General features: G+C 34.8%; 1 protein-coding gene across 5 annotated transcripts in view; it reads left to right on the top strand.

Annotated features, from left to right (window-relative positions):
* LOC105216288 (cyclin-dependent kinase 14) overlaps positions 1 to 26545 on the top strand; it is a 224713-nt gene that overhangs the window by 56926 nt on the left and 141242 nt on the right. For 2 of the 5 annotated variants that reach the window (XM_054230012.1, XM_054230013.1), the window contains exon 2: positions 7272 to 7728. The exons of the other annotated variants lie outside the window; for them this stretch is intronic. The gene's annotated coding sequence lies outside the window, so the exon portion shown is untranslated. The remainder of the gene's footprint in view (positions 1 to 7271; positions 7729 to 26545) is intronic. 5 annotated transcript variants of the gene reach the window in all.

Genomic DNA, 26545 nt, shown 5'->3' on the forward strand with positions numbered 1-26545 from the left:
TTGTGTTATTCGACCACATGGAAGATTTTACGCAAAGATCTTGGTGTAAAACCGTATAAAATACAGCTCGTGCAAGAACTGAAGCCGAACGATCTGCCACAACGTCGAATTTTCAGTGAATGTGCCCTAGAAAAGTTGGCAGAAAATCCGCTTTTTTATCGACAAATTTTGTTCAGCGATGAGGCTCATTTCTGGTTGAATGGCTACGTAAATAAGCAAAATTGCCGCATTTGGGGTGAAGAGCAACCAGAAGCCGTTCAAGAACTGCCCATGCATCCCGAAAAATGCACTGTTTGGTGTGGTTTGTACGCTGGTGGAATCATTGGACCGTATTTTTTCAAAGATGCTGTTGGACGCAACGTTACGGTGAATGGCGATCGCTATCGTTCGATGCTAACAAACTTTTTGTTGCCAAAAATGGAAGAACTGAACTTGGTTGACATGTGGTTTCAACAAGATGGCGCTACATGCCACACAGCTCGCGATTCTATGGCCATTTTGAGGGAAAACTTCGGAGAACAATTCATCTCAAGAAATGGACCCGTAAGTTGGCCACCAAGATCATGCGATTTAACGCCTTTAGACTATTTTTTGTGGGGCTACGTCAAGTCTAAAGTCTACAGAAATAAGCCAGCAACTATTCCAGCTTTGGAAGACAACATTTCCGAAGAAATTCGGGCTATTCCGGCCGAAATGCTCGAAAAAGTTGCCCAAAATTGGACTTTCCGAATGGACCACCTAAGACGCAGCCGCGGTCAACATTTAAATGAAATTATCTTCAAAAAGTAAATGTCATGAACCAATCTAACGTTTCAAATAAAGAACCGATGAGATTTTATTGCGTTTTTTTTTTAAAAAAAGTTATCAAGCTCTTAAAAAATCACCCTTTACCACTTTGCATACAGCATTCTGAGTGTCTCGTCTACAAATGACTTTGTACCGCAGCACTATTCACACCTAGAACGAGTATTTGCTACGCTAATGGAAGCGTGTACGGGTAGCCTCCGTGCTCGCACTTTTATTAATAATGGCAAAATACACTTAATGTGGCGTAAATAGTTCACTTCCTGCTGCAGCACCAACTCGACACTAATATTACGCTACATATGTACACGCTTATGGATATTATGAGTAAAAAATTACAACAATCGGCGCTCTCAATGGAGGCAGTTAATAGCTGTGATTGCTGTGACAACTGTAATATTTCATTTGCGCTGTTGCTATTGTTTTTAATGTTTGTTGTTGAGGTGTTTATTGCTATTTGGTTTTTATTTTTATGCTACTAACCCATTACCTTACTTTCTATAATAATTTTACTAAATTGTTTTTGTTTTCCATTTTAGCAATTATCATTATTTACTTTGTTATAGTTGTGTTTCTGTTTTGTTAATTTCACTTTAAATTTTTAATTTATTTTAGTACTGTTGTAATTATGTTTGCTTTAAGGGGTTAGGTGGATTTAAAAATTTTGACTTTGAAACAAATTTTTGTCTTATTAAATAGTGTAATATGTTTAAAATAGTATACAAAAATATCAAATCAATCCGAGTAATATTCAAAGACTTATACGCTTTGGAAATTCCGCTCATCAGGCCCTTCAGGCCACCCCAGTATGAATGTTAAACATAAACTCATTTATCTCAAAACTCAATTTTTCAAGTCGATGGACACGATTTCCCGGAAAGTTATGAAGCGATTATGTTCACATTTTACACTCATCTGTGGAATAGCATGATCTAGTTAATGAACGAAGCATTTTTTTATTTTTTATTATAACTATATTTTGTTCGAGCCAATATATGTATGAGAAAATTTGACCAAAGAAGGGAGGTTAAAATTCTGTAAAAAATTAAAATTTCAATATTTTCTTTTTTCTTCGTTCATTAACTAGATTAATTCATATACTATCGAAATATAGATTTATTGATTTATTGATTTTAGATTAACCAATCATGAGTTATTATATCCACGGCAAGAGCTTTTTTTGGACACGTCATAGGAGATGAGGTGCCAACAGCTCAGTTTTCGGAATTTTTTAATAAAAATTTCACAAAATACTATTGTAATACGTATATTTGATAGTTTAAATGACTTATATGTTTGTACATAATAAATAAATGTGTGTAAATAGTGTGAAAGAAACGTTTCCAAAAAAGTTTAGATGCTTTCTTTTATCGATTTTATTGTAAAGAACTTGGTGATTATGATTTTATTCCAAAGAATATCCTTCGTAATCTTGCTAACTGAAATGCTTAACGTTGTGAGGAGGATCGAATTTTAGACTATCCTTTTTCTAGTAATAAATCTTACTCTTATGTCTTATGTCGATATTTCACATCAAAGTTGAGGTCAAAATGAAAAAAAAGTTTCCCATAGGAGGACATTTTTACTTCTATCAATTCAATGGCCTCAAATATAAATATTTTGCTGTTTTATTTTTTATGAAATTGTCAACTGACTAGATCACTTTTACTGGGGCTCACTGTTTAGAATTTTTTATTAGTTAATACAGTATAAATAGATTCTAAAAGAAAATCCCTTAGCTATTTCCTTTTAATTTGTTTAATTTTTATAACTTTCATTTCATCTATATTATGTATTCTTTTATTTTATTTCAAGCACCATAACATTGCTGTTGCTTATGTTCTCTGTAGACATCTTATGGTTGTGACAATGACGCATGAGCATCGTAAAAAGACAAGTAGACTCCGCGCGGCGTGTCATAATATTTTTAATGCCGCTTTTCCTCGTCTGTTGACCCCCAATTTACCTTCACTGCCTGCCGACAGGGAATATTCATGTCTCTTTTACCACCCGCATTGCTTATGTTGTCTGCTCTGCCTTAAGGAATGTTGTTGTTGTTGCTGTTTCTTATTTTATAACTCTGCTATTTTCTAGGCTTTCTTCATGCCACTTGACATTCCATTCAGTTGCTTTACTATTTTTATGCATTCGCCCAAAATATTAAATTATTTGTCCCGGGTTAGGAATATGTGTCGCACGTGCCGCAGCTTGTGAGCGCGTAGTGCTCGTATTGTTGCCCCTAGTATATCATGTGCTTGTCGTGCCCTCTCAAAGTCTATGCATTGTCGTAGCCTAGTTATGTTTCCTAAGCTCGCTATATTTCGTTGCTCTCATTTTCGTGTTTTGGCGCTCACAACTGGTGGCAGAGTTTTGCTGCTGCGCCTACTTTTGTTACTCATACGCCGGAGCGACTTGCGGCAACTCGCTCATTTTCAGTTAGTGCCACACGGTTTTGTGGCACATAGACACCCTGTGCCGTTGAATTTGTGCGCTCTGCTCTCTCAGCGTACGAGCCCTTGTGTAGCGAGCGCCCTTGCGTGGCGTGTATGCGCAGTGCAACCCCCAAAAGCTGCCACCACTTCCGCTCTGCGTAACTTCCCGTACACTCAACGGGGATTATAGTACACTACTCGCTGCTGTTTGGTAAACACGGGGTGTGGGTAGGGTTGTTTGCTGGCATTTGCGTGCGACTTTGTGCGTCTGTCTCCGCCGCCGCCCCTGCTGCTACTCAGCTAAGCCTGCTGCTTTCGCTTCGTTGTCGTTCGCCAGTGGTTGCAACGACATTTGCACATCTCGTTGACCTCATTTCGTGTCGTAGTTTCAACGTGTCCAGTCGCTTCGCAAACGCCCTGGGTCTTACAACTGTTTGACTGTTTGGCATAGACTCCCGTACCGATTTGTCTGTCCTATACCAAACTGCTGCCCACACGCGACTTGCATTGCATTCTCGACGCTCAACCTGTGCACACGTGTCAGCCTGGCGCCAATAATCACCTCAATCAACGTCAAAGTTGCATTTCAACCGTATCAACTTGCTGCACATAGTGTTGTGTGTATGTGCGTTCCGTTAGAGTGTTAAGTGCAACGGTATTCAAAGTGTTAATCTACTCGCTCATAAACCCATACAATTGTATCGCATAAATGCGGTTTTTGTTGTGTTTTTAATGTGAAATCATGCAAGATTCTTCGAACTGCCAGTTAACCCATATATTTGTAATTCTACAAAGTGCCGCTTTTCTTCGTAAAAAAACGTGAACGCACCACTAATTTTAGCTCGTTATGCAAAAATTGTACTCTGCAAGTTTGAAAAAGTGTCACAACTGTGTACTTTTATTTTTGTGCAAAAATTTCGTTCATCGAGTATTTGCCTTCCGTACGCGAATTATTGTAAGAAGCAACAACAAGTTTTTATTCCATGTAGTGCCGTAATAAGGCGCGTTTGAGCGCAAATTGTAAATTAAAAGCAAATATTTGAACAAGTATGCCTACGCTAGCCGTTGAACGGTTAAACTAACAATAAGAGCAATAAAAACGAAAATAAATATTAATGGAATGCACAAAACCAAACAAATTGATAGCAAAATTGTGTGTTGCTAATATAATAAAATGGAACTAACGCGTGTAAAACGAAAAGCAATGACGTTTACAAAAATAAATATAATATTTTGATGTAACATATATTCTTAAAAAATTTGATATTGGATTTCGAGGAAATGACAGGGAAATATTTTGAAAATGAACCATCAAAAACAATAATTAAAAATATTTTTCTAAATTTAAAAAATATCATGAAACAATAAAATTGTATCGTTACAAATATTTGGGACACGAAACACAAAAATTCTGAAAAATTATTAAAATTAATAATAAATTCAAAAGTGATGTACTAGATTTTAATAACGTCAGATCCCGCTATAAAAATAGCAATATACAATTAAAAATAAAATTAACAATTTAACTCGATAAATTTATTTTCACAACCAATAAAATAATGTCGATTAATCTTTATTCGTTAGTTGATTCAAAGTAGTGGTGAGGTGGTGGAAATACTGGTGATATTTTCACTGTAATTGAAAATATGGCAACTGCGATCAATTTTTGGCAACTGCGATCAATTTTTGTAAATAGCAATGAATTACAATTGCAATTTCAGTTTGAGTTCGATCACAGTATCTGTAGAAGCTTAGCGCTTTTGTTCAATCAAACCAGTTCGATCACAGTACCTATAGCAGTTCAGTGATTTTAGTTGGATCACAGTAGCAATAGTAGTTCAGTGATTGATAACAGAAGCAAATTTAGTTGCGATTCCTATAATTTATAATTTATATCGTGATTACGAAAGCAGTTCAATTTTGGATTCATTAAAATCAACAAATATGAAAATGTTATCAATTAAAAAATATGGAGTATAAATCCTCATAAATAATAATTTTTTTGGAAATCTTAATATGTATAACCATTTTTTATTTGTTTTCCGAATATTTATTTAGTGAAATAATAAAAAAGGGATTATTAGTTAAATTTAGAGAAGTATGTGTAGTTTTTCAGGCGTTTTGCTTTACGGCTATTTAACTGTAATTTCACTCCCCGTACCACAATATAAATAAATTGAAGTGATTTATTTCAAAATTTTAATTTCTTTTTTCATTATTAAATTTATTATTTAAGGACAGTTTTTTTAAAGTTGTCTTAATAAAAAATTCAATACCAAGTTACAAAAGGAACAAAAAAGTATTAAATTTTTTTCATAAAAGTTCGTAAAAATTGCTTAAAATTCCATAAAAATGTAAAATAAAAATATGCGCCATTTGGTGGAATTATTAAATAAAAAAAACATCAAAATTTAAAATTTCATTATTTGACTGAAAAGTAAAATCACAAATTATCGAATTTAATTTTTTAACTGAATTAATGATTTTTTCCTTGATATAGGGGACTTCAAACACTAACGTGCTCAAATTAAATTTTTCCTTATTTCGGTGGAAATGAAATGTGTGATTCCACAGCACCGCCAACAGTTTATTATAATCACTTGTAATGAAATAATTCCGTTATAATTCACACAAGCGAAATTAGCCAAAAATTGCGGCAACGGAAATTAAACCAAATGAAATTATTTGTGTCGAATGGAGTGACATTAAATTGAGCAAAAAGTGAACAAAAGCAAATTAATTAAGCTAAAGCTAATAATATTATGCGTTTATGTTTTGTGTTTTTGTTGTTATTGCTTTTGCTCATATTGTTTTGTAATCATTTTCTTGTTTGTTTATTTTGATATTTATTTTTGCTCCCACCACCTGCCTTAACTTTGTGGCTGGTCAGTGGCCTGTCACACAGCAGTCAAGGCAAATCACATACACTCACACAGCCACACGTGTCTGCCTCATGACTTTTACGTCACTCGCGCCACAACTCGCTGGCGGCTGCTGACGTTCCTTCTAAAGTTCAATGTAAATATACGGAGCAAGTCAACAAAACGAAAATAACTGCGAAAGCAATAACAAAAAGCAATCAAAATATGTGCAAAAACAAAAGTCAACAAGAACGTGCGACAAATCGTATACAATTCAGCGTGTTTACCCACAAAACGAAAAGAAATGTCTGTTTGTCATAAAATATGTCCAGCAAAAGCAAGCGTTGATAATGGCTGTCAAAAAAGCTTTAACTGCAATAAATTGCCGTTCAAAACAAAAGTGGACAATTTTAAAGACTCACAGCAAAATTACTTCCTGCCGTTCCTGCAACCGTTAGACGCACCGGCATGCTACATATTGTACCCTGTTAGGCTGCTTGGGCCCCACAGTCGTTGTTTGTGTGTTGCCTTTGTGTTGCAAATACAACAATAACAACTGTAAAGTGGTGTAGATAGTTTTTGACCTGGTTATTTGCGTTACGCTTTGGCAGCGTCGTCGCCAGCACCAGCAGCAGCGCCATACCCGGCTCAGTTGTAGATGTGGTTGTGTTGTCGTTCTGCAGTTGTCTGGGGCACATATCCAGGCTCCTGCAAGAAGTGGCGTAACCACCAGAAAAAGAAAGAAGAAGAAGCAGAAACCGCTTTTGTAGCACAAATATCAGAACAAGTTGAAGATGAAGTCGCAAGTAGCGATTGTGAGCGAAGTACATGTGCAACTAAGAGATTTGCGTGAGAAAGGGCAAGAGAAGCAACTGAAAAGCACTTGTAAAGGGATTGTATGCCATTTTGAGTAGTCGAACGTAGTTCGGCAGTTCATATGTGTACATCGCTCTACTTGGGGCTTTGAGCTGGCATTGTGCTCGTCTGGTCTTTCACCCGAACCCAAATAATAGCAAAACCGCTGTTTACCTAGGTACTTAGGCTGCCTGACTCACTGACAGACTCACTAAATAACTGACTGGCTGGCTGCATTTTGCTTAGAGACTACTTCTCTTCTGAGTTGTCTTCAGCTCAACTACTTATTTACTATTGTGACTCTTTCTGCTTTTTTCAGTAAATCTATGTGTGTGCTAGCGCTTGACTGATGTAAGTCATCTTTAAGTAGAAATCAACACGAAACTGAAGTAAAACCAAATTAAAGTGCAAAACAAATATCAAAGTGGAAGTGCAAGGCAAAAGTGGTAATATTTGAGAAATCATCTTTAACTATTATATCCCTATCTCTCTTTCGCGTGTATGGAAATCTTACAAAGAAGCATAAAATTTCCAAATTTGATTTTTAAGTGTAATAAGCGAGTATTGAGTGAATATTTTACGTATTGAAGATGACATAAATTTTAGTGCAATAAACTAAATTAAATCGAGTAAATTAAAAAAAAAATAAAACAAATTTAATCACCAAATACAATAAAGATTTTGTTCTCTTCTCCCGTCTGCAAATTTATTAAACTTCAAGTTGTCGCGCTCAAACTGCATCGAATTGGCCAATCAATTGAACAACAACGTTATAGGTCAGTAATATTATGGGTATAAGTGATTTACATACATATCATTTCACACCATTATTGTATGTACTACACCTTTATTGATTGTACTTATTTATACAAAAATATTTAACTTTTTAAAACCTTAACTGAGACACAGGTTTTAGGTCTTCAATGAGTGCAGCTGCACAATTTTTTTTTATAAATTATTTAAATTATTTTTTTTTCCACTTAGAATGGAAAAATTGATATTTTGAAAATAGTATATCTACATATACTTATGTTGGAAAAGTTCTTTTATTAATGAATTGTTATTTTTCTATTTTCAGGTAAGTTTGAATGGCAAGACTTCATATCAACAGTGACGAAGTTGTGGTGAGATGATTAGAGAACAAACTACGAGGTTTTGTTAAAATAGTAATATATTGACCTTTCTCATAAGTCTTATTGAATTTTGAGATAATTTACGAATGTTTCTATTTGAAAAATTTTCGAAATTTTATTTCAAAAAACGTTGATCTTAATTATCTTGTGAAGAAAGGTTATAATCTCGTCTTTTTTTTTGATGTGAAGCATTTCAGTTTCAGTTGAAATATTAATATGATACAACCAAACTTTTGTCTTATTGTGATTAAACGCTAAGTTCATCTATAATATAAAAATGAATCGCAAAATGTGTTGCTAAGCGCATAACTCGAGAACCGCTGAACCGATTTCGCAAATTCTTTGTTTAGAATGTTTTTAGAGGTACCGGGATGGTTCTTACGGAGAGAAAAATTAGAAAAATTGCCTGAAAAAGTCTCAAATTCACAATTTTCTAATCACCCATACAAACAATTTGTGTCGTTAGTCTCGAAAAAAGTCGAGAAGTCCCAAACCGATCTGGCTAATTTTAGTTTTGAAATATTTATGGAAGGCCAGGGAAGGATTAGAAAGTAAGTATATATCGAAAAATTGTGAGGAAGATAACAAGAAGATGATTTTATTTGCATTGACAACAACATTATAAAAAAAAAATCAAAAAAAAACAATAATATTTTGAAAGTTGTCATTGTTGCTTTGTTAAAATATTTTTATCATTGTTCAATTGTATAAGGCTGTGTCGATAGCCCAAAACAATTTGTAACCAGTAGGCAAAGGCAACCGAACATTTTATACTCTCGCAATTTATTGATGTAATTTTATTACACACAATTTGAAATAAAGTCAAATAGAATAACGAAAATCAGCATATATAGTACATGAGGGTTGAGGTAATTCCTGAACCGATTTCACTCATTTTCAACGCCCAGTTATAATGGGAATAGGGGCAACTTGGCACCTATTAGTAGGCAGACAAACGGTAATTCGGCCTTGCCAAAAAAGAAAGAGAGCTATAAAGAAGATTTTCCAGATATTCAAGTCGCTGGAGGTACTGCACAGGACTTTAAAAGATTTACGCGACAACGAAAATATTTTTGGTGAAGCCTTGATTCAGTTGGCAGTTGATTTTCGCCAGACTATTCCTGGATCAACTGTGGCTGACGAACTAATCACATTTAACAAATAACATACGAGTGCTTTTCCAACAATATCATACTGCGATTGTAGAAGCAGTTGGAAATGGTAGGGTCGCAGTTGACATCTCGATGGACTAGTAACATTTTTAACGGGTTTCTGTCACTTCATGGCCTCGAAAGAGGAGCTTATTCATAGTGTTTTTCCTGACATGAAACCACAATATAATAAACATAAATGGCTGATTGAATGACCTATATTGGTGGTAAAAAAAAGGATCTCTTTGATCTTAATGCGACAAGTTAGAATTTCGATAAAGGAGAGTTGACACAGATACAAACCAGGATGACGTATTCAATTATCCCACAGACTATTTTAAATTGCTGGACTATCCCCACTCACTTGCAATTAAAAGTAGTGTGAGTTGTCATCATGCTGCATAACATAAATCAACTTCAAACTTTGCAAAAGAACAAGACTGGCTGTGAAGAAGGTAATCAATATCGTCACCAAAGCAAGATAAAGCCCACTATGAAATTTGAAATTTAAAAAAAATCAAAGTTTTACAAATTTTGATGATTTACGCTTAACACAGATCTGCAATAATGCTATAACGTTTTCGTCTTTATACGTAAGAATTTTTTCTCTGCAATGAAAGATTTACTAATTTAATGTATACCTTAGCCACAAAAACGTGTGGCCGGGTCTGCTAGTAATTGATAAATTATTTCGTAATTTTTCTGATTATTCATATTTCCGATATATTCATATTGAGTATCTGAAATACAGGGAAATGAAGTAATTTCATAATAAATGATACCAAATTTCAAAGAAGGTTTATTTCTCCATTTCTTTCTGTATAATTTTTCAAATTCTTGCAAAAGTTTGCGCAATGGTTCCAATTGCTTTAAACAGTGCTTCTCAAATCAAAAATCTAAAAAATGTAAACTGTGAATGTTGTATCAGTAGCCAACTTAAGGAGTTAGATGTGTTTCACAATTTAAAAATTTAAAAATTATAATTTTTGTTTTATTAATTAGTACAATATGTTAAAAATATCCTCCAAACATTTCAAATCGATCCGAGTAAAATTCTAAGAAATAGACCCTTTGTAGGTCACGTAACGTTTTTTTTTTTGTTCAAAGCCTGTCTTTTAATATTTTGCTTCCTTCTTTCAATAACGATATTTATCCATTTACTATCGAACTATTTTTGGTTTATTGAATTTAATTCTGATTTAGCAATGAGTTACGCGGCAAGAGCATTTTCTCAGACGTCAAGGGAGATGAGCTATTAACGGCTGAATTTTCGTGATTTTTAAATAATAATTTCTCAAAAAACAGTTTAAATATGTATATTTGAAAGGACAGTATGCCACCACTTCTTATAATTGTGATATGCAATGATATATTAAAAGGTAATACCACACTTTCACCTGATCTGTTACTATAATAATCATATAGTTGCTCATACGCCACGGATATCTCCATCTCAAATAAATTACAATCCAATGCGTTTTTCTCTCACTCCGAAAGTTATATAAATGAATTAAATAATAAAGCAGCACCTTTTGGTTGTATTGTGTAAGTGATAATCCATCAGTTGTTTCTCCATGCGCGTCGATATTTTAATCTATAAACTGATTACTTATAATTGAGCAAAATAGTTTAAAATAATTTAATATTTTACTGAAAATATCACAATTTTGATTTATTCTCTAAGGTGCGTTATTTTTCCAACTCTACGAACCACATTTTTAATTTAATTCCACTCTTTTAGGGCGTATTTTCCAGAAACTTTTATGATTGGCCTTGACAGTTACGCCCCACTCCATTTCGCTTTCAGCAATTTCCAATCATGGGCTTGGTAGAGTACAGTTGTGTTTGTGTGTGTGTGAATGTTCAAGTTTGCCTTACTAATTTGCAAAATACACGCTAAATTAAAGTTGAAAAGCAAACACATCGAGCAACCACTCACTGCGTTGCATTCAACATGCTGCCGCTTTGTGCAATTCAGTTACGTGCAATTTGTTATTTTATTCATAGCGCATACTATCAAACGCTGAATCGCAACCATGTCATGTTCTCCGACGCCCGAGCATTTAACATTCACATTCTGAAAGCCAAGCCAAGTGTGTGACCCCGTACACCTGACCTGCGTCGACATTACTTAGCTCGGCGTGGCTGTCTGCTGCCTGAATGACTGAGTAGTTGTGCACCCTTTCGCCCTCCTGCTGCAGCCATTTAAACGAAATGAAACGAAACTCGTCCATAGTGTAGTATGTAACTCATCTTTTATTTAAGACTCTCGCGCTCTTATGGCATATTCTATTTCTGTTTCGTAACTGTTGTATTGTGTTATTTTTAAATACGTTTCACTGTCAACCAACATTACGCGCCGAGGCGACTTTGTTGCACAGCCGCATGCGTGTGTGTGTGCAAAGGTGTTTAACTGTGGACTCACTCTTAAGAGCGTTTCTCACTAGAATGAATGTACGAATCTAATGTTATTTAGAGGCGCGTAACTGTAAGTAATGTGTGTGAGGCGTGTTCTCGCACATGCCGGTGAATGTGAATAGACGCTTCTCGCTCATTGACCATGAGACCAAGCACACTTGTCAACCGCTATACTTGTAGTTCTACTTCTTATTCTTCTTAATTGCATTTTTTCCTCTAAGGTTCTTTCTTAGCTATAATTTTATTACCAGCGCTGTCAAGGTGAAAGGCTTGTAAACTTGCCATATGGAAGAAGTGTTGGTGTTGCAGAATTTCTTTTCACGCAACAAATTCAATATCATCTATATGCTTTTGGTGTTTAACTGAACAGTACTGCGTTTGCGGCTATGATTTGTGATCAAATATGAAGTTATTGTATTTCTTATATCATTACTATTAATTGAGCATATGTACACCCTTGGTTCAATCTAAGATTTTTCTATCATACTTAAGATTATTCACTAATGAAATAACGTAGACAGAATAGAGGCCATCTTCCACATGTGGTCTATCAGCGATGCTTTCTTCGATTAAAAACGAGAAGCACTTAATGTGTGGTTCAAAAGAATGCAAAGTAGGAAAGAAAGACACAACTAATTTGTTAAAGCAACTAATTGTGGGGTAAACATCATCACGCAGGATATAAGCGATGTTCACTTAACACACGCCCAAGGGTATTATGTTTGTATATGTATAGTAAGTACTGTTAATATTTGTATACATGCATATGTGTTAGTAGATAGGTTCTCATATAATTAATTATACACGCGATGCTCACACGCAAAGCTAACTGTTGTAAACAAAAGTTCATGCATTAATATCGTTTGTAAAAAAGTCGTATTCTATAACACGCTCGTAGAATTTCCACATATCTAGATCGCTAACCTCCAAAGCCACCGCCAGCCAGTAGCATTGCTGGCGCCATTCACGCTTAGAGCACTTACTCTCCGCACGTGCATTTTTCCTCCGCTGGAAGCTGCTCGTACGAGTGTGTTAATAAATCATCAGCTAATCTACTTAAGTCGTAATCTGTCTCACCAAGCGCTTTGCTTAGCTTGATATCTGTCTGTCTGCCTGTCTCCGACTCCCTGTGAAAACTTGCGTGGGTGTTGTGCGCTCCATTGGTGTGAACCGTTAAGTTCCTTTGCTGGAATATACAATTAAGCGTTGTAAGGACATTTGTTGTTGTGTAGAGGGTCTGCAGAACATTGAAGTTCTATGCAATTGAGTAAAGTTAAAATTAAAGGAAATTTCTGTAGTACGCTTAATAAATGGTTGGGTTACAAAGATAGCCGAAAGACACATCTTCAGAAAGGATAGAATATGCATACATGTTTAATTTTATGGGTTAGCAAGGCTATACTTATATATTCCTTACTATTCATTGCCATTAGCTTAATTGATATAAATATGCCAAACATAACAGACAATTTTAACAGCATTTACAAGCAAACAGTCTGATTTAGCAATGCCATATGAGTGCGTCGACTCACACGCCTGAGAAACTAATAGATTAAATCTCAGTGTTGGTGACCCTTGTAAACAAATGTTTCTAGACGGTACTTACAGTTAATAAATTAACTGATTAAATAATCATTAGTGAACGGGTAAAACCTTTTAAAATGTAGTTAATATTCAGTGTGTTCTTTATAATTATATGAGATATTTATTGAATGTTAGAATCAGTATCCTACACCTACGTACTTTCCCTTTTAAATATTCGAGATTTGATAACCATAATGTTGCAATCTGGCAACTCACAAATTTATCATAGAGTCTGACATTTTTTATGTTATTCACAGTCACAACGTTTTGACATACGAGTGCTATTTGTGTTGCTTACAGTAGCTGAAAACATTCATCTCGGCCTTAAAATTGAGTTAAATCGACAACTGTTTATTCAATCGAGGTCGTATATCACTCAAAGATGAGTTTCGTCAAAAATCAGTTATTGTTCCGGAAACAAACTGATATAGCAAGATCGACGTGTGTCCTTTCGTGTCAAACACATCATATGGATGTTTCTAGATGAGCCGATTTCTACAAAAGTTGAACAAAGCACTTCCAAGCAAATGTTTTCTCTTTGTTTTTTTTTTTGGATATGCCGCTCCAAAAGATGTAAATTGTGAGTGTTACACAAAAATTTGTTTGTCAATTCTCTTTCAAGAAATCAGAAACACCAACCGCACCGACTGAAACAACTATCCACCGTATAGAACTGGCTTGGCAACGAATAACTTCTTTTTATTCCCGTATAAACTAAGAGGTAAACGTTTTTCGACACCTGAAGTTGTCGTTTGATTGTCGGTTGATGCATTCAGAACTTCTGTTTTGGAGATATCTCACTCAGAGTTGCAAAAGTGTTTAGATCTTAATGTATTATATTTTAAAAGACAATAAGGAATTTTCGTTAATTTTTATACTCTCGCAACAAAGCTGCTAAGAGAGTATTATAGCTTTGGTCAGATAACGGTTGTTTGTAACACCCAAAACTAAACGAGTTAGATATAGAGTAATTATACCAAAGTGATAAGGGTGAAGAGTGTAGTTCAAGTCCGGATGTCCATCCGTCTGTGCAAGCTGTAACTTGAGTAAAAATTAAGATATCTTGATGGAATCGGACCACTGCCACGCCCAAAAAATGGCGAAAACAGAAAACAAAAAAAAAATTGGTACAAAGAATCGCACTATGAAGGGCATATTTGGATGTAATTTTTTGGAAAAGTGGGCGTGGTCTCGGCCCCTACTATGTTTTTTGTACATATCTCGTAAAATAAAAAAGCTATATCAACCAAACTCTAGATTCGTTTTTTTTTTAGCCATTTCATTATATATTCATAATCGGATAATAACCACGCCCACCTCAAAGGTTATGTTGAAACCTACTAAAAATGCTTTAATCCAGTAAGGAAAACCACCAGAAACCTTATATTTCATTATAAAGATGGTACAGAAGAGCTGCACTCAAATTGGTATACAAAACCTCGCCCACTTATGGGTCAAAAACTATATCTCCGAAACTTCTCGACAAATTTCAATGAAATTTGGTTTGTGATATTTGCCTATCATCCCAATGATATGTTGTGAAAAAAGGCCAAATCGGTTCACAACCAAGCCTACTTCCTATATACAAGAACTTTGAAATAGATCTGAATCGTTTACTTTACAATATATAAAATTAACACTAGTGAACTTATGGGAACTTTGCATAGATACTGCATTTATGGTGTGGCTTTGCTCTTCTAAAAATCGTCAAAATCGGACCATAAGTTTTCAAGGCCCCATATATCGAACGTGAGGACCTCAGTGCTTCTAATTTTTTTTCACCGAAAATATAGGTAAGGCTCTCAGATATTTTGAAGAAATTCAGAGGGAATAGCTTTCTTTTAATAACGGTTCTTAACTTCACCTAACTCCCATATACCTAATATTAGAGTTTTTAAACTTTCATTGGACTTTATACCATATATATGACGAATATATGGGTCAAATATTAATAAAATTAAATCATTAAATTGCGAGAGTATAAACTGCTCGGTTACACCCGAACTTAGCACTTCCTTACTTGTAATGTTTGTTTTTGTTCTTTAATTCCGAAATATAAAAGGCAACCCTCGTATTAATTACACTTCTGATATTTATCTGCTGTCTGGTGTATAGTGAGTTGTTATTATCAGATATCGAAAATCAATTAATCATCAAACAACGGTGCCCGTCAGTTAACACCACAGCCTTTAAAAAATGTGCAATTTTAATATTTCATTATTTTGGAAATGTCTTTGTAAACACCCAAATCTATTTCTTAGTTCATTTTAATGGAGAAGAAATAATAATTTTAATAATGGTAACGTGCATCTTTTCTTTCAGATATTGTATTAAAAAATTCCTGAATAATTTCGTTTTGTTAATACTCATATTTTAAAATTACTTCTAATCAAATTATTGGTAATTGGTTGTGGGTAAAGTGGTCAAAATAAATTAAAAATTGAAAGCATTTATTGGAATATTCTGTCATAAACAAAGTGTATGTTGCGGTGTTGACATTCTTTAAGCAAAAAAACCACAAAAGGTTAAAGTGTTTTGGGGACTACTTCATTTACAAACATAAAAAATTTCATGACGAATATAACGGCTATATAACGAATAAAAAGTGTATGTTGCGGTGTTGACATTCTTTAAGCAAAAAAACCACAAAAGGTTAAAGTGTTTTGGGGACTACTTCATTTACAAACATAAAAAATTTCATGACGAATATAACGGCTAATATATTGCATATGATAAAACGATAACTGGGTATTTCCCCTGTGGAAAGCTATTCACCACACGACAGCACTCTCTTCTGGGGTTCTTAACTGAAATTTTCACGTTTTCACGTTGACTGCTTCGATATTGTGAATTCTGTTATACCATAAACTGATGCTTGCAAGATCACATCTATTTTTTAACTCCGGGCGGAGTTTCTACTGAAGTCTAGACACAAGTTTCATTTTTTAGCCAAACGAATGGGTTTATTATTTCAAAATACACACACGTACGTGCAGGAAAGTATATTTACAGTATAACAACAACAATGCAATAAATAATACGTTGGCTTTTATAGTCGGCGCTAGAAAGCAATAATTGCGCCACTGTTAATTGTAATTAGCTGTAGGTAAATATGCGGTTGTTGATCTATGGATATGCAAAGTGGCAAATGGGCAATGCTGTTAATCTTCGCGCAATTAACAAATTAGCCGAATTCGCACTACTTCTTAAATGAATGCAAATAATAATAAGCATACATTTGTGTCTCGCTGTGAACTTTAACGTCTTTCTGCGTTCTGCACTTTTAGACGCGTTCGATATAAGATGCGCCACGCTGGCGATTTTCATTAATTTGCGAAGTAAACAAATATACAAATGAGTAAATACCAACTCGTGCTTATATGCACATGAAGATATATATGTACATATGTATGTATGTAGACATTTTTTTCTTTTTTGTGTTTTTGCTTTTGTTCATTAATTAAAAATTAATGGGCAAATTTGCTAACAATTTGCCTTACAACGCAGCTGTTGCTTTTCTTTTACACATACTCGTCTGTATGTACATATATAATGTTTTTTATTTACTTTTCGCCTTACTGTGGCAATAGTAAAAAAGCGTAAACTTTCCAGCTACGCTGACGTAGGAGACACAGCACCGTGTATGTATTTGTTTGTATGTATATAGTGCATATACTTAATTATAGATCTAGATAAATATATATCTACTTATATATACGTATGTTGTAAGTGTGTTTGTGCATTGGCAAGTGAGTTGCTGCTTATGGGAAAGTTGCCGTAATTGCCGTATGGCTGCGAAACGGCAAATATCGTTGCAACGCCTAGTGAATGGCAGTGAAAATAGTAAAAAGCTCACAAATTGTGAAAAACTGTGTTAAAATCGCATTACACCTGACCACGTTGCTGCATGCGGCGGCGCGGCAACACGAATCGATCGATTGGCCGAACAACTGTGTGTTTGTAATTGATTGTGTTAACTCCTGTTCACACACACACATCAGCAGACACATTCGCACACACAACCACAGCCATACATACATACATACATGAATGTGTATAATTTTAAACAGCTGCTGCGTTAATAATGCAATTCCACGGCAACTGTGCAGCAATAAAAAATCAAATTATTAATAAAGTTGAGAAAACAAGCAACACCATAACGGTTGTTTACATATAACCACGTACACCCATATGAGCCCGAACAATACGAGTAAATTACAACAATGAATCGAAGTCAACGCCGTCAGTTATATGAGCACACAGCAATTTCGCCGACTGTATTATGTATGTTTGCGGTTTTACGCCGGCAACGGTGGCGGTTTTCGGCTTTAATGATTAATATTCGCTTAAATTGGATGATGCATGAAATTCTCAGCGCACAATTTAATTAAATTATCTTGCATATTTGTTGCAGTAAATTATTACTTGTAATAAAATAATTTTAAATTAAATATTTATATATTATTAAACGTAAATACATAATTTAATATTTCAACATAAATAATAAATGCAACGGTCAGGCGTGCCAAATTAATTTATTTCATAGTCGTACGACAACAACGTACAGTTTAAAAGTGTTTAAGGTAAAAAACTTAAAATTTCAATTACCAAACAACTGAATAAAATTCTGGTAAAAATAAGTTGTTTCTTTGGGGCAAAAAGTGGTCTTTCGACCAATAAAATTGTTAGTCAGTTAAATTTAGCTTTGAACATTGTTGTGGCTGTAAGAAAACGATGCAATGCAGTTGTCTTACCGAACGTGTGAGGATTTCTGGCCACCTTTAAACAGAAGAAAACTCCTCTATTTAATAAAAATATTAAGGCCGTCTAAAATTCTGTAAAAATATAAAAAGGGGTCAGGGGAAGACTGAAAAAACGTTATCGGATGAAATAAATAAGAAATCAAAAATGAAATGTTTCCAATCAACTGATAAACCATACTTCTGGCGTTGCCCACATGAAAATGTTCAACGACATCTTATGTGATAGACTGCATAACATGATCTAGGTAATATCATGTGTATGGGTGCTTCACTTGATAAAACATTGGTCGGTTAGTAAAATTCTCTGGAGTTATAAAAGGAGGAATATATGAAAATTTTGCTGTAAAATTGATCCATCAAATGCAAAATGCATTTAAAACCAAATCCTGAAATAAGGTGACGAAATGGGGCTCTTTAACGGTCACGGTTGAGGGCAGTTGTGGATTTGTCCCGAGAAAAGCGATTTATTCCCAAAAAAAACTAAAGACTAGTTAAGAGCGCGGATTAAGCAGGCCAGAGTTCAAATTGCTAAAGAGCACCTGCATTGGTCAATCAAAAAATGGCGCAAGGTATTGTAGTCCGACGAAACGAAAATTGTTATATTTTGTTCCGAGAACATGAACAGTATGTAAGAAGGTCAGAAAAAGCTTCATTATACTCTCGCAACAAAGTTGCTACGAGAGTATAATAGTTTTGTTCACATAACGGTTGTTTGTAACACCTAAAACTAGACGAGTTAGATATAGAGTCGTATATACCAAAGGTATCAGGGTGACTAGTAGATTTGAAATCCGGAAGTCTGTTCGTCCGTCCGTCTCTACAAGCTGTAACTTGAGTAAAAATTATGATATCTTAATGAAACTTGGAACACATGTTCCTTGGCGCAGTGAGAGGGTTGCTTTCGAAAATCGGCGAAAGGGCGAAATCGGACCATTGCCACGCCCACAAAATGGCGAAAACCAAAAACACATAAAGTGTCATAACTAAGCCATAAATAAAGCTATGGAAATAAAATTTGGTATGACGGATCGCACTAGAAAGGGACATATTTTAATGTAATTTTTTTTGGGAAGTGGGCGTAGCCCCGCCCCCAAATCGGTTATTTATATATAACTCGCAAACCAATAAAGCTATATAAACCAAACTTTCTGCAGTCGGTTCTCTTACGTACCCCACCGCACCATGAAAATAGTTGAAATCGGATAATAACCACGCCCACCTCCCATACAAATGTTAGGTTGAAAATTACTAAAAGTGGGTTAACTCACTAACTTAAAACGACAGAAACACTAAATTTTGCAGAAATAATAGTAGAAGGAAGCTGCATTCAGATTTTTTTACATAATGAAAAATGGGCGTGGCATCGCTCACTTATGGGTAAAAACCATATCTTAGGAAGTACTCGACAGATTTAATGAAATTCGGTATATAATATTTTCTTTATACCCTGATAACACGGATAAAAAATGGGAGAAATCGGTTCACAACCATGACTACTTTCCTTTTCCTTTTGATTTTCTTTCCTTCAAATTTGAATTCCATCTGATTCCTTCACTTTATCATGTATACATAAGGAACCAATGAAGATAGTGGAATAAAACTTTACGCAAATAGTACATCATCTCTGACTTCACTTGTGAAAAATTGTCGAAAACGGACTATAACTTTTCAAGGCCCCAGATATCGAACATGTTGAACTCAGCGCCTAAGGAAAAATTTTAACCGAAAATATGGGTAAATCTCTCAGATAATTTAATGTAATCCAGAGGAAATTGTTTTCTTCTAATAGTGTTCTGTTAAAAAAATTATTAAAATTGGGTCATAACATCTCCTAACTCCCATATACCTAATTATAGGTTTAAATATATTAAGTGAGCGTATAGTCTTGTATATAGTGTACCCTGCTGGTGAAAATGAAAGAATTTCCTCAGCCCTCATATAAGTGTAAGTTTCTTCAATAAATTGCGAGAGTATAAAATGTTCGGTTGCACCCGAACTTAGCCTTTCCTTACTTGTTTTATCCTAGATTTGTTTTGCGGACTGTGAGCCATGAAAATGCTAAAATCAACGGTTTTTCTCTTATTACGGTATATGCCTGTTGATTTGAATTTAAAAAAACAGAGGTGCCAAAATGTACGTTGAAATAATTAAGACAACTATGCTACCATACGCTGAAATGGATTTGAGGTTATGGGCTGGACGGCTCAATAATCTGATCTTAATCCAATTTAGAATCTTTGGGCAGAATCTAAGGAAGCTGTAGGGAAAGAGAATGCGTCAAACACGAAGCAGTTATGAAGTGTTGTGAAGAAGGCGCACAATGCATTCCTCTCGAGAAATGTAAGTGTTTGTTGCGATCCATACCTTGGAGATAGACAGCGATATTATCCAACATTAGTAATTCGATGAAGTATTAATTAATTAAACTTTATTTTGTTTAATTTAAATTGATTTTTAAAGTAAAATGCTCAATGCTCAAAATGCTGATATTATTAATCACAGCCGAAATTTCAGCTTTTCCATACTTTTTAATTTATTTATAGCAGCTATTTATGTTATTTTCTAAGAAACCCATATTTCTTGTAAACTTGTAAACTTAAAAATCAATTACACTATTTCATTGAATACATTTCTGGTTATATCATTTCTATTATTTCGAACACAGTTGTACATATATTAATTAAATTCAAGATTATTTTCAATTCATAAATAGTTACGTTTTATTTATAAATTTTTGTTTAAATTAAAACATTTTTACTCTTGTCAATTTCTCCCTAGTTTAAAATAATAAATTGCTCAACCAACTCACGAGTACTCAATGTATGACCTACAACACACATTAACTTCCTCTCTATTCGCAATAACCTTGTTCGGTGCTAATAAATTCGCCGTATATTTGCCATTGAAATAGATAGCAATGTGATGTGCCCCCGTCTGCGAATGTCGATTCGACGTCAAAACACTCAAGAGCTCGTAAAACTTTAGCAATCGAGACCGTTGAATGTTGTGCGCATACACGCATAAACACTTTTGTTGTTGCTTAAAATGCCTGTTTTTGCCACAATCAACTTTTGGTAATTGAAAAAGTACAATTTCATGTCGACACACACACACACACAGGCAAATGTTTATGATTGAAAAATTAAATATCGGAGATTTCAATCAGCTTTAATATGAAATTAAATAGAATGCGTCCAAAATAAGAAGTACTAAACGTTGTTGGTGCTGCTCACTCATGGTTGCCATGCGCCGCTAAGCTTTTGCTTGTTTTGATTTCCACCCACACACGCTCATTATTTGGTTTTGATTTTTGGCTTTCATCCAATGGCAACAATACGGAAAGCAAAAGAACAGTGAATTGTGTGGAAACGAAAGAATCTAAACAAACTAATTGAGAAACTTTTCAAAACCCTGCGGTGTGGTCTGTAAAAAAATAACAAATATTTCTTTGTTTTCCTTGTGTTTCTGTTTGCTATCGTTTGATTAAAATTGTGTCGATAATGTATCTAAAATAAGTGTTGGTAATATAAATATTATCAAATATTTTGGTTTTCTATGAATTACAATGAACAGCGATCGCTTGACAGTCTCGATGAATAATGTGTATTATGACATTATACGAATTGTCGAATATGATATTTTGAATAATACTATAAAGAGAGCTTAAGAAAAGCCGCCGAAAATAAGATTTGATTTTACTACCGCATCAGACATTCATCTAGAGTTATTTCAAAAATATTCAAGAGCAGTCTTCATCATTTATTCCACGTGCCTAAAATTTCTGCTGACTATACAAGATGACATGGTCAAGGCGAAGCGTTGCTTTCCCGCTAAGCATGCTGCACTCCTCGGAGATGAATATTTCCGTATATGTTAGCCATCCGATGAGTTGGTTTAGCTTTACACTTCATAATTAGATATGCTACGCATGTTCTACTCCACTTCAGAAATAGATTAATTATTTTACCTGCCAAGGATTTTGCAACACTTTAATGAGATAATTCAATTTGTTAAAATACAAGTGGTGTCTCAAGGAAGCTGCAGTGAAACGAATTGTGAAAGTAAAACTAGTGGTTGCGGCCTGTGTACCGAATTTTTAATTAAAGCGACGCATTTAAAAAGAGAAAAATATAGGGGAAGAAATACATTTAGAGCATTATTGTTCTAGAGTGGTTCCAAAATAAAAAGAATAAATTTAAAGTTCAAGTATCTCAGTCCAGACAACGAACTTCCGGGGCCTGCTTGTAGATTTGGCTTTACATCTTCAACTGCCCACACGGTTGTGGTATCGATTTAGTTGGAGATCGTAACGGCCACTCCACTATATTCACTTCTTCTTTTGAAGCCATAACTTCATTAGTGTGTTTCGAGATATTATACCGATGATATATCCAAAAGAGCTGTTTGTTGTGATAAGCATATGATTTTTTTGGTAAACTCTTAAATTATGCCCCAGGCCATATTTGGCTTTGTGGGTATTATTGAGAATATAATCTTGCCATCTGCTCCACATAGAAATTAAGTCTTGGTTTCTCTCGCTTATGTTATTTGTGACGTCATTGAGTTTGTGAAATAAACTTAACATTTCATTATGCTTAATTTTTGAACACCACTGTATATATGTAAATAAATCAGGTATAGTACATATGTACGTAAACCACAATCTCTTTAGACACACCTGTTTACCATCAAAAAAAAAAACAACAACAAGAAACGTTCTACCAAATAATTTTGTGAATCAATTCACGTGCAAATACACACACTCATGGCTCATTCAACAGCTTGCACGAGAGCAATTCTCGTACGGACAGCGTGCAACAGCAACAATAAACAATTCTTCATTACACATGAGTGCGTCACTACTCGGGCTTTCTTGTTTATTGTTTTTCTTATACCTCATGTCAAAATGCCAATGCACATTTAATTAAAATTTAAAAATTCCAATTTAATTGCAAAATACTCCATAAAACAAAATAAATAAAAATCACAACTTAACTGGAATGAAATATCAACGAACTGAATCGATGTGTAATGAAATGAAATGAAGCGAGGCGAAATGTAATCAAAGTGTTTTTATAAGCACATTGACCTCAAAATGTTTACGGATGCGCGCATACATACATATATACAAACTGCAATATGAATTAAGCAACGCACGAGAGCATGTACACTTGTCTGTAATTTGGGAAAATAAATAAATAAAATAATATCACTAACTATCAGTCTGACTGACGGGCGAACGAGCGTCGACTTTCTCATGAATGATGATGACGATGATGTGTTGGCGGTTCGTTGATAATGACAATGCTGCTTGTTTTACAAGTGGTTACTGTCTGCCTTCAGAGGCGATTGGGTGGGCAATATTGTGTGGAGGGGTGTTTGTGATGGACGAAAATGAATTGCGTTGATTACTACGTTTGAGATAAATACCTAAACAACCATGAAGATAGATAAGATAGTCTATGTGCTTGCTTGGATATTGTGCACAACAGGTTTTATAAGTTTAGCGGCGTATGGGAATAAAGAATTCTAAAATTAAACAAAATATATTTTCAAAAATGAATTTTTCTATTTTTTCCATTAGTTAAATAGCATGAAAAAAATGAAATTTATTCTTTGAAATAATATGTAGTATATATACATATATATATTCCAACCTACTATTCCGCACCGTTCTTGTTCTGAATAGAATGCGCATAAGAACAAATACCATTAATATTGACAATGAATTCGCATTTGTCAAAGCACAATGCAAAGCTGAATTTGAAATATTTCAGCACAAAGCGAACAGAATGAGACACTACAGAAGAGAAAGGCATTAGACAGTCAGACTTTTCGCAGTCAATTTACTGTAATATGAATGTGTAAACTAAGCTGATAGCCGTCTTGACTACCAACACCAATGCTTGTGACGAACATATGTACATAAAAGTTATATAATTTTAATAATATGCAAATACAAAGCGTTTGCTCTGTTCACCGACCCGCTCACTCTGCCGCTCAGAGCGTTGCATTATAACTGGCTGGTTGCAAGTGGCAAACTCAGCGCTCGTATTAAAACACTGTGTGACGTGTTTATCGAGTCACGTTCGTCTTTTGTCGTCACCACCTTCATCAACACAGGCGCTATTAACATCAACGACGTCTTGACTATCTCCTTGCATAAATTGTGCTCGTTAAAGCGGTAGCAGAATGCTCTTGTTGCTTGGCTACTGTTTAGTATGTCTTGTGTTCGAACCTCAAGCAAAACAAAGTTTAAACTAAGAAGAGAATTGCTGCTCTGAAAAGCTTTCCCCAAATTCCATCTACCTTTCGGAGACGGCTTTTCCATTCGTTCCCAACTGAAGAAAATTCGTGATCGTTAGACAGTCGATTGGGTGGACAGAGCGAGCATCGTATACAAGTATCCCATGTGTTCATTTCTCGTTGTTTCACGCTTGCGATCGTCTATCTGCGTTGTCTATGTGTCTGGCAGTCGGCTAGCGTCACAGCCTTTCTGGTCGATTGCTTGCAAATCAAAATTGTACGTCTGAGCGAGCAGTGTAATTTGCATTGGCTGAAAGTGAAATAAGCAATTAATTAACATACAAACACTTATTGCATACACAAATACACCAGTTTACCGATACAATACAGTATGTACATGATGATAATATGTGTGTATCTTGCCTAGACCGTTTTGACGTTGACGCTTTTTCGCAACTTTACATATGCGATTACGTTGTTATTATCATTAATTTATTATTTATTGCCGCGTGATTGTCAACTTGTTTTTTCGTTTTTTTCGCATTATTTTATTAACTATCAATCAATTCGGCCCATACTGTTGGACAATCACATATTAATCACCAAGGCAGCCAAGGCCTTTGTGAATATGATGTTCTGCAATATATTTAAGTTTATTTTTGGGTAGAACTCGCCGTTATATATCGTACTTGTGGTATATAGCAAGTATTTTACAAACAAAGTTATCATATTCTGCCTTCTAGATACATATCGGTACAGAATTAGACAAATAACTGAACTAAAAGAGAGAACAAAGGGTTACAAATTATTACTAGAATTCTGAGAAGGTTACTTATTTACTACTACTGGACCTCACTCTTCTTACTAGTACATATGTATCTATGGGTGTATGGTGTATAGTTTTTAGGAAAGTTTAGTAAAGCTGTATGGAATATGACAGTATGGGAGTACACCAGCCTAGAGCCCTCAATGAGCCCCTTATTTTGATACTTTGATCAATTTATTTGGAAAGGAAAACCAAGTCGATCTTTTTAAATACAGTGGAACTTCCATAACTCGAACTTCTATAACTCGAACTATTCAATTGGCAATAGAAATAAAATTTCATACAAATTCCGCTTTCTACTAGATACTTATACTCTGAAACTACAATTGAATTTCAAATGGATATATGCGATAGGTTCTGAGTACGTGCCTGATTCGGAAAAACAGTTTCGAGAGTGCTTCTGACCTGAATTCTTCAACACTACAAAGGATTGAGCAGGAAATTTTGGATTCTCTGTTTTAGCAGTTTTTAAAACTCTAAAACATGCTTTAGCCAAATAATAATAGTATTTTAGAAAATTCTAGACTGACCCAATCCTAAGGAGTGAAAACGAATGAAATCACAATGTACGTCGAATGAAATTTTTCTGAGACTCGTCTTCTTTTATCGTTCTTGTTGTTGAGATTTGCACGTGGAACCGATAAATTGTATACTACTATATACATCAGTACAAATGAGTGAAATACTAGCTCACAAATACTGACTTTTTGTAAATGATATGTAAATGTTTCCATAAAATGTTATTCTTCAACAATGGAAAGATGGGTCGATCTAAGAGTCGCGATTACTTTCCTATTCTTCCAAGATGTCGAGTTGCGCAAAACTAAGTCACATCTAGAATACAAAAAAATTGTATGAGATGATTAGAAGCTATTGAGTTCTCTCTTAGTCTGTGAAATGAACGCTTGTGGAAACCAAGTTTTATCTATCCATATCAAAGTGTCAACGGTTTGTATGTGATTTTTTAAAGATATTCTATTTTGACTATTTCAAATACGGGTACTAAGTATATTGAAGTGTGGGTTACACATATATTTTCCACTGCCGCTGCTGAGGCTGCAGTAACACGTTGCAAATTTCGCTACTGGGATTTGTGTACGCGCAATTTGAAGCGGTTGTTGTATGCTGTGTTTGCAATTTTTATACTCTCGCAACAAAAGTTGCTAAAGAGAGTATTATAGTTTTGTTCACCTAACGGTTGTTTGTAAGTCATAAAACTAAACGAGTTAAATATAGGGTTATATATATCAAAATGATCAGGGTGACGAGACGAGTCACCCGTCCGTCCGTCCGACCGTCTGTCCGTGCAACGGATAACTTGAGTAAAAATTGAGATATCTTAACGAAACTTGGAACACGTATTCCTTGGCACCCTGAGGAGGTTGCTTTCGAAAATGGGCAAGATCGGACCATTGCCACGCCCACAAAATGGCGAAAACCGAAAACACAAAAAGTGTCATAACTAAGCCATA

The sequence above is a fragment of the Zeugodacus cucurbitae genome, chromosome 4 (assembly GCF_028554725.1).
Source record: "Zeugodacus cucurbitae isolate PBARC_wt_2022May chromosome 4, idZeuCucr1.2, whole genome shotgun sequence".
Lineage (NCBI taxonomy): Eukaryota > Metazoa > Arthropoda > Insecta > Diptera > Tephritidae > Zeugodacus > Zeugodacus cucurbitae.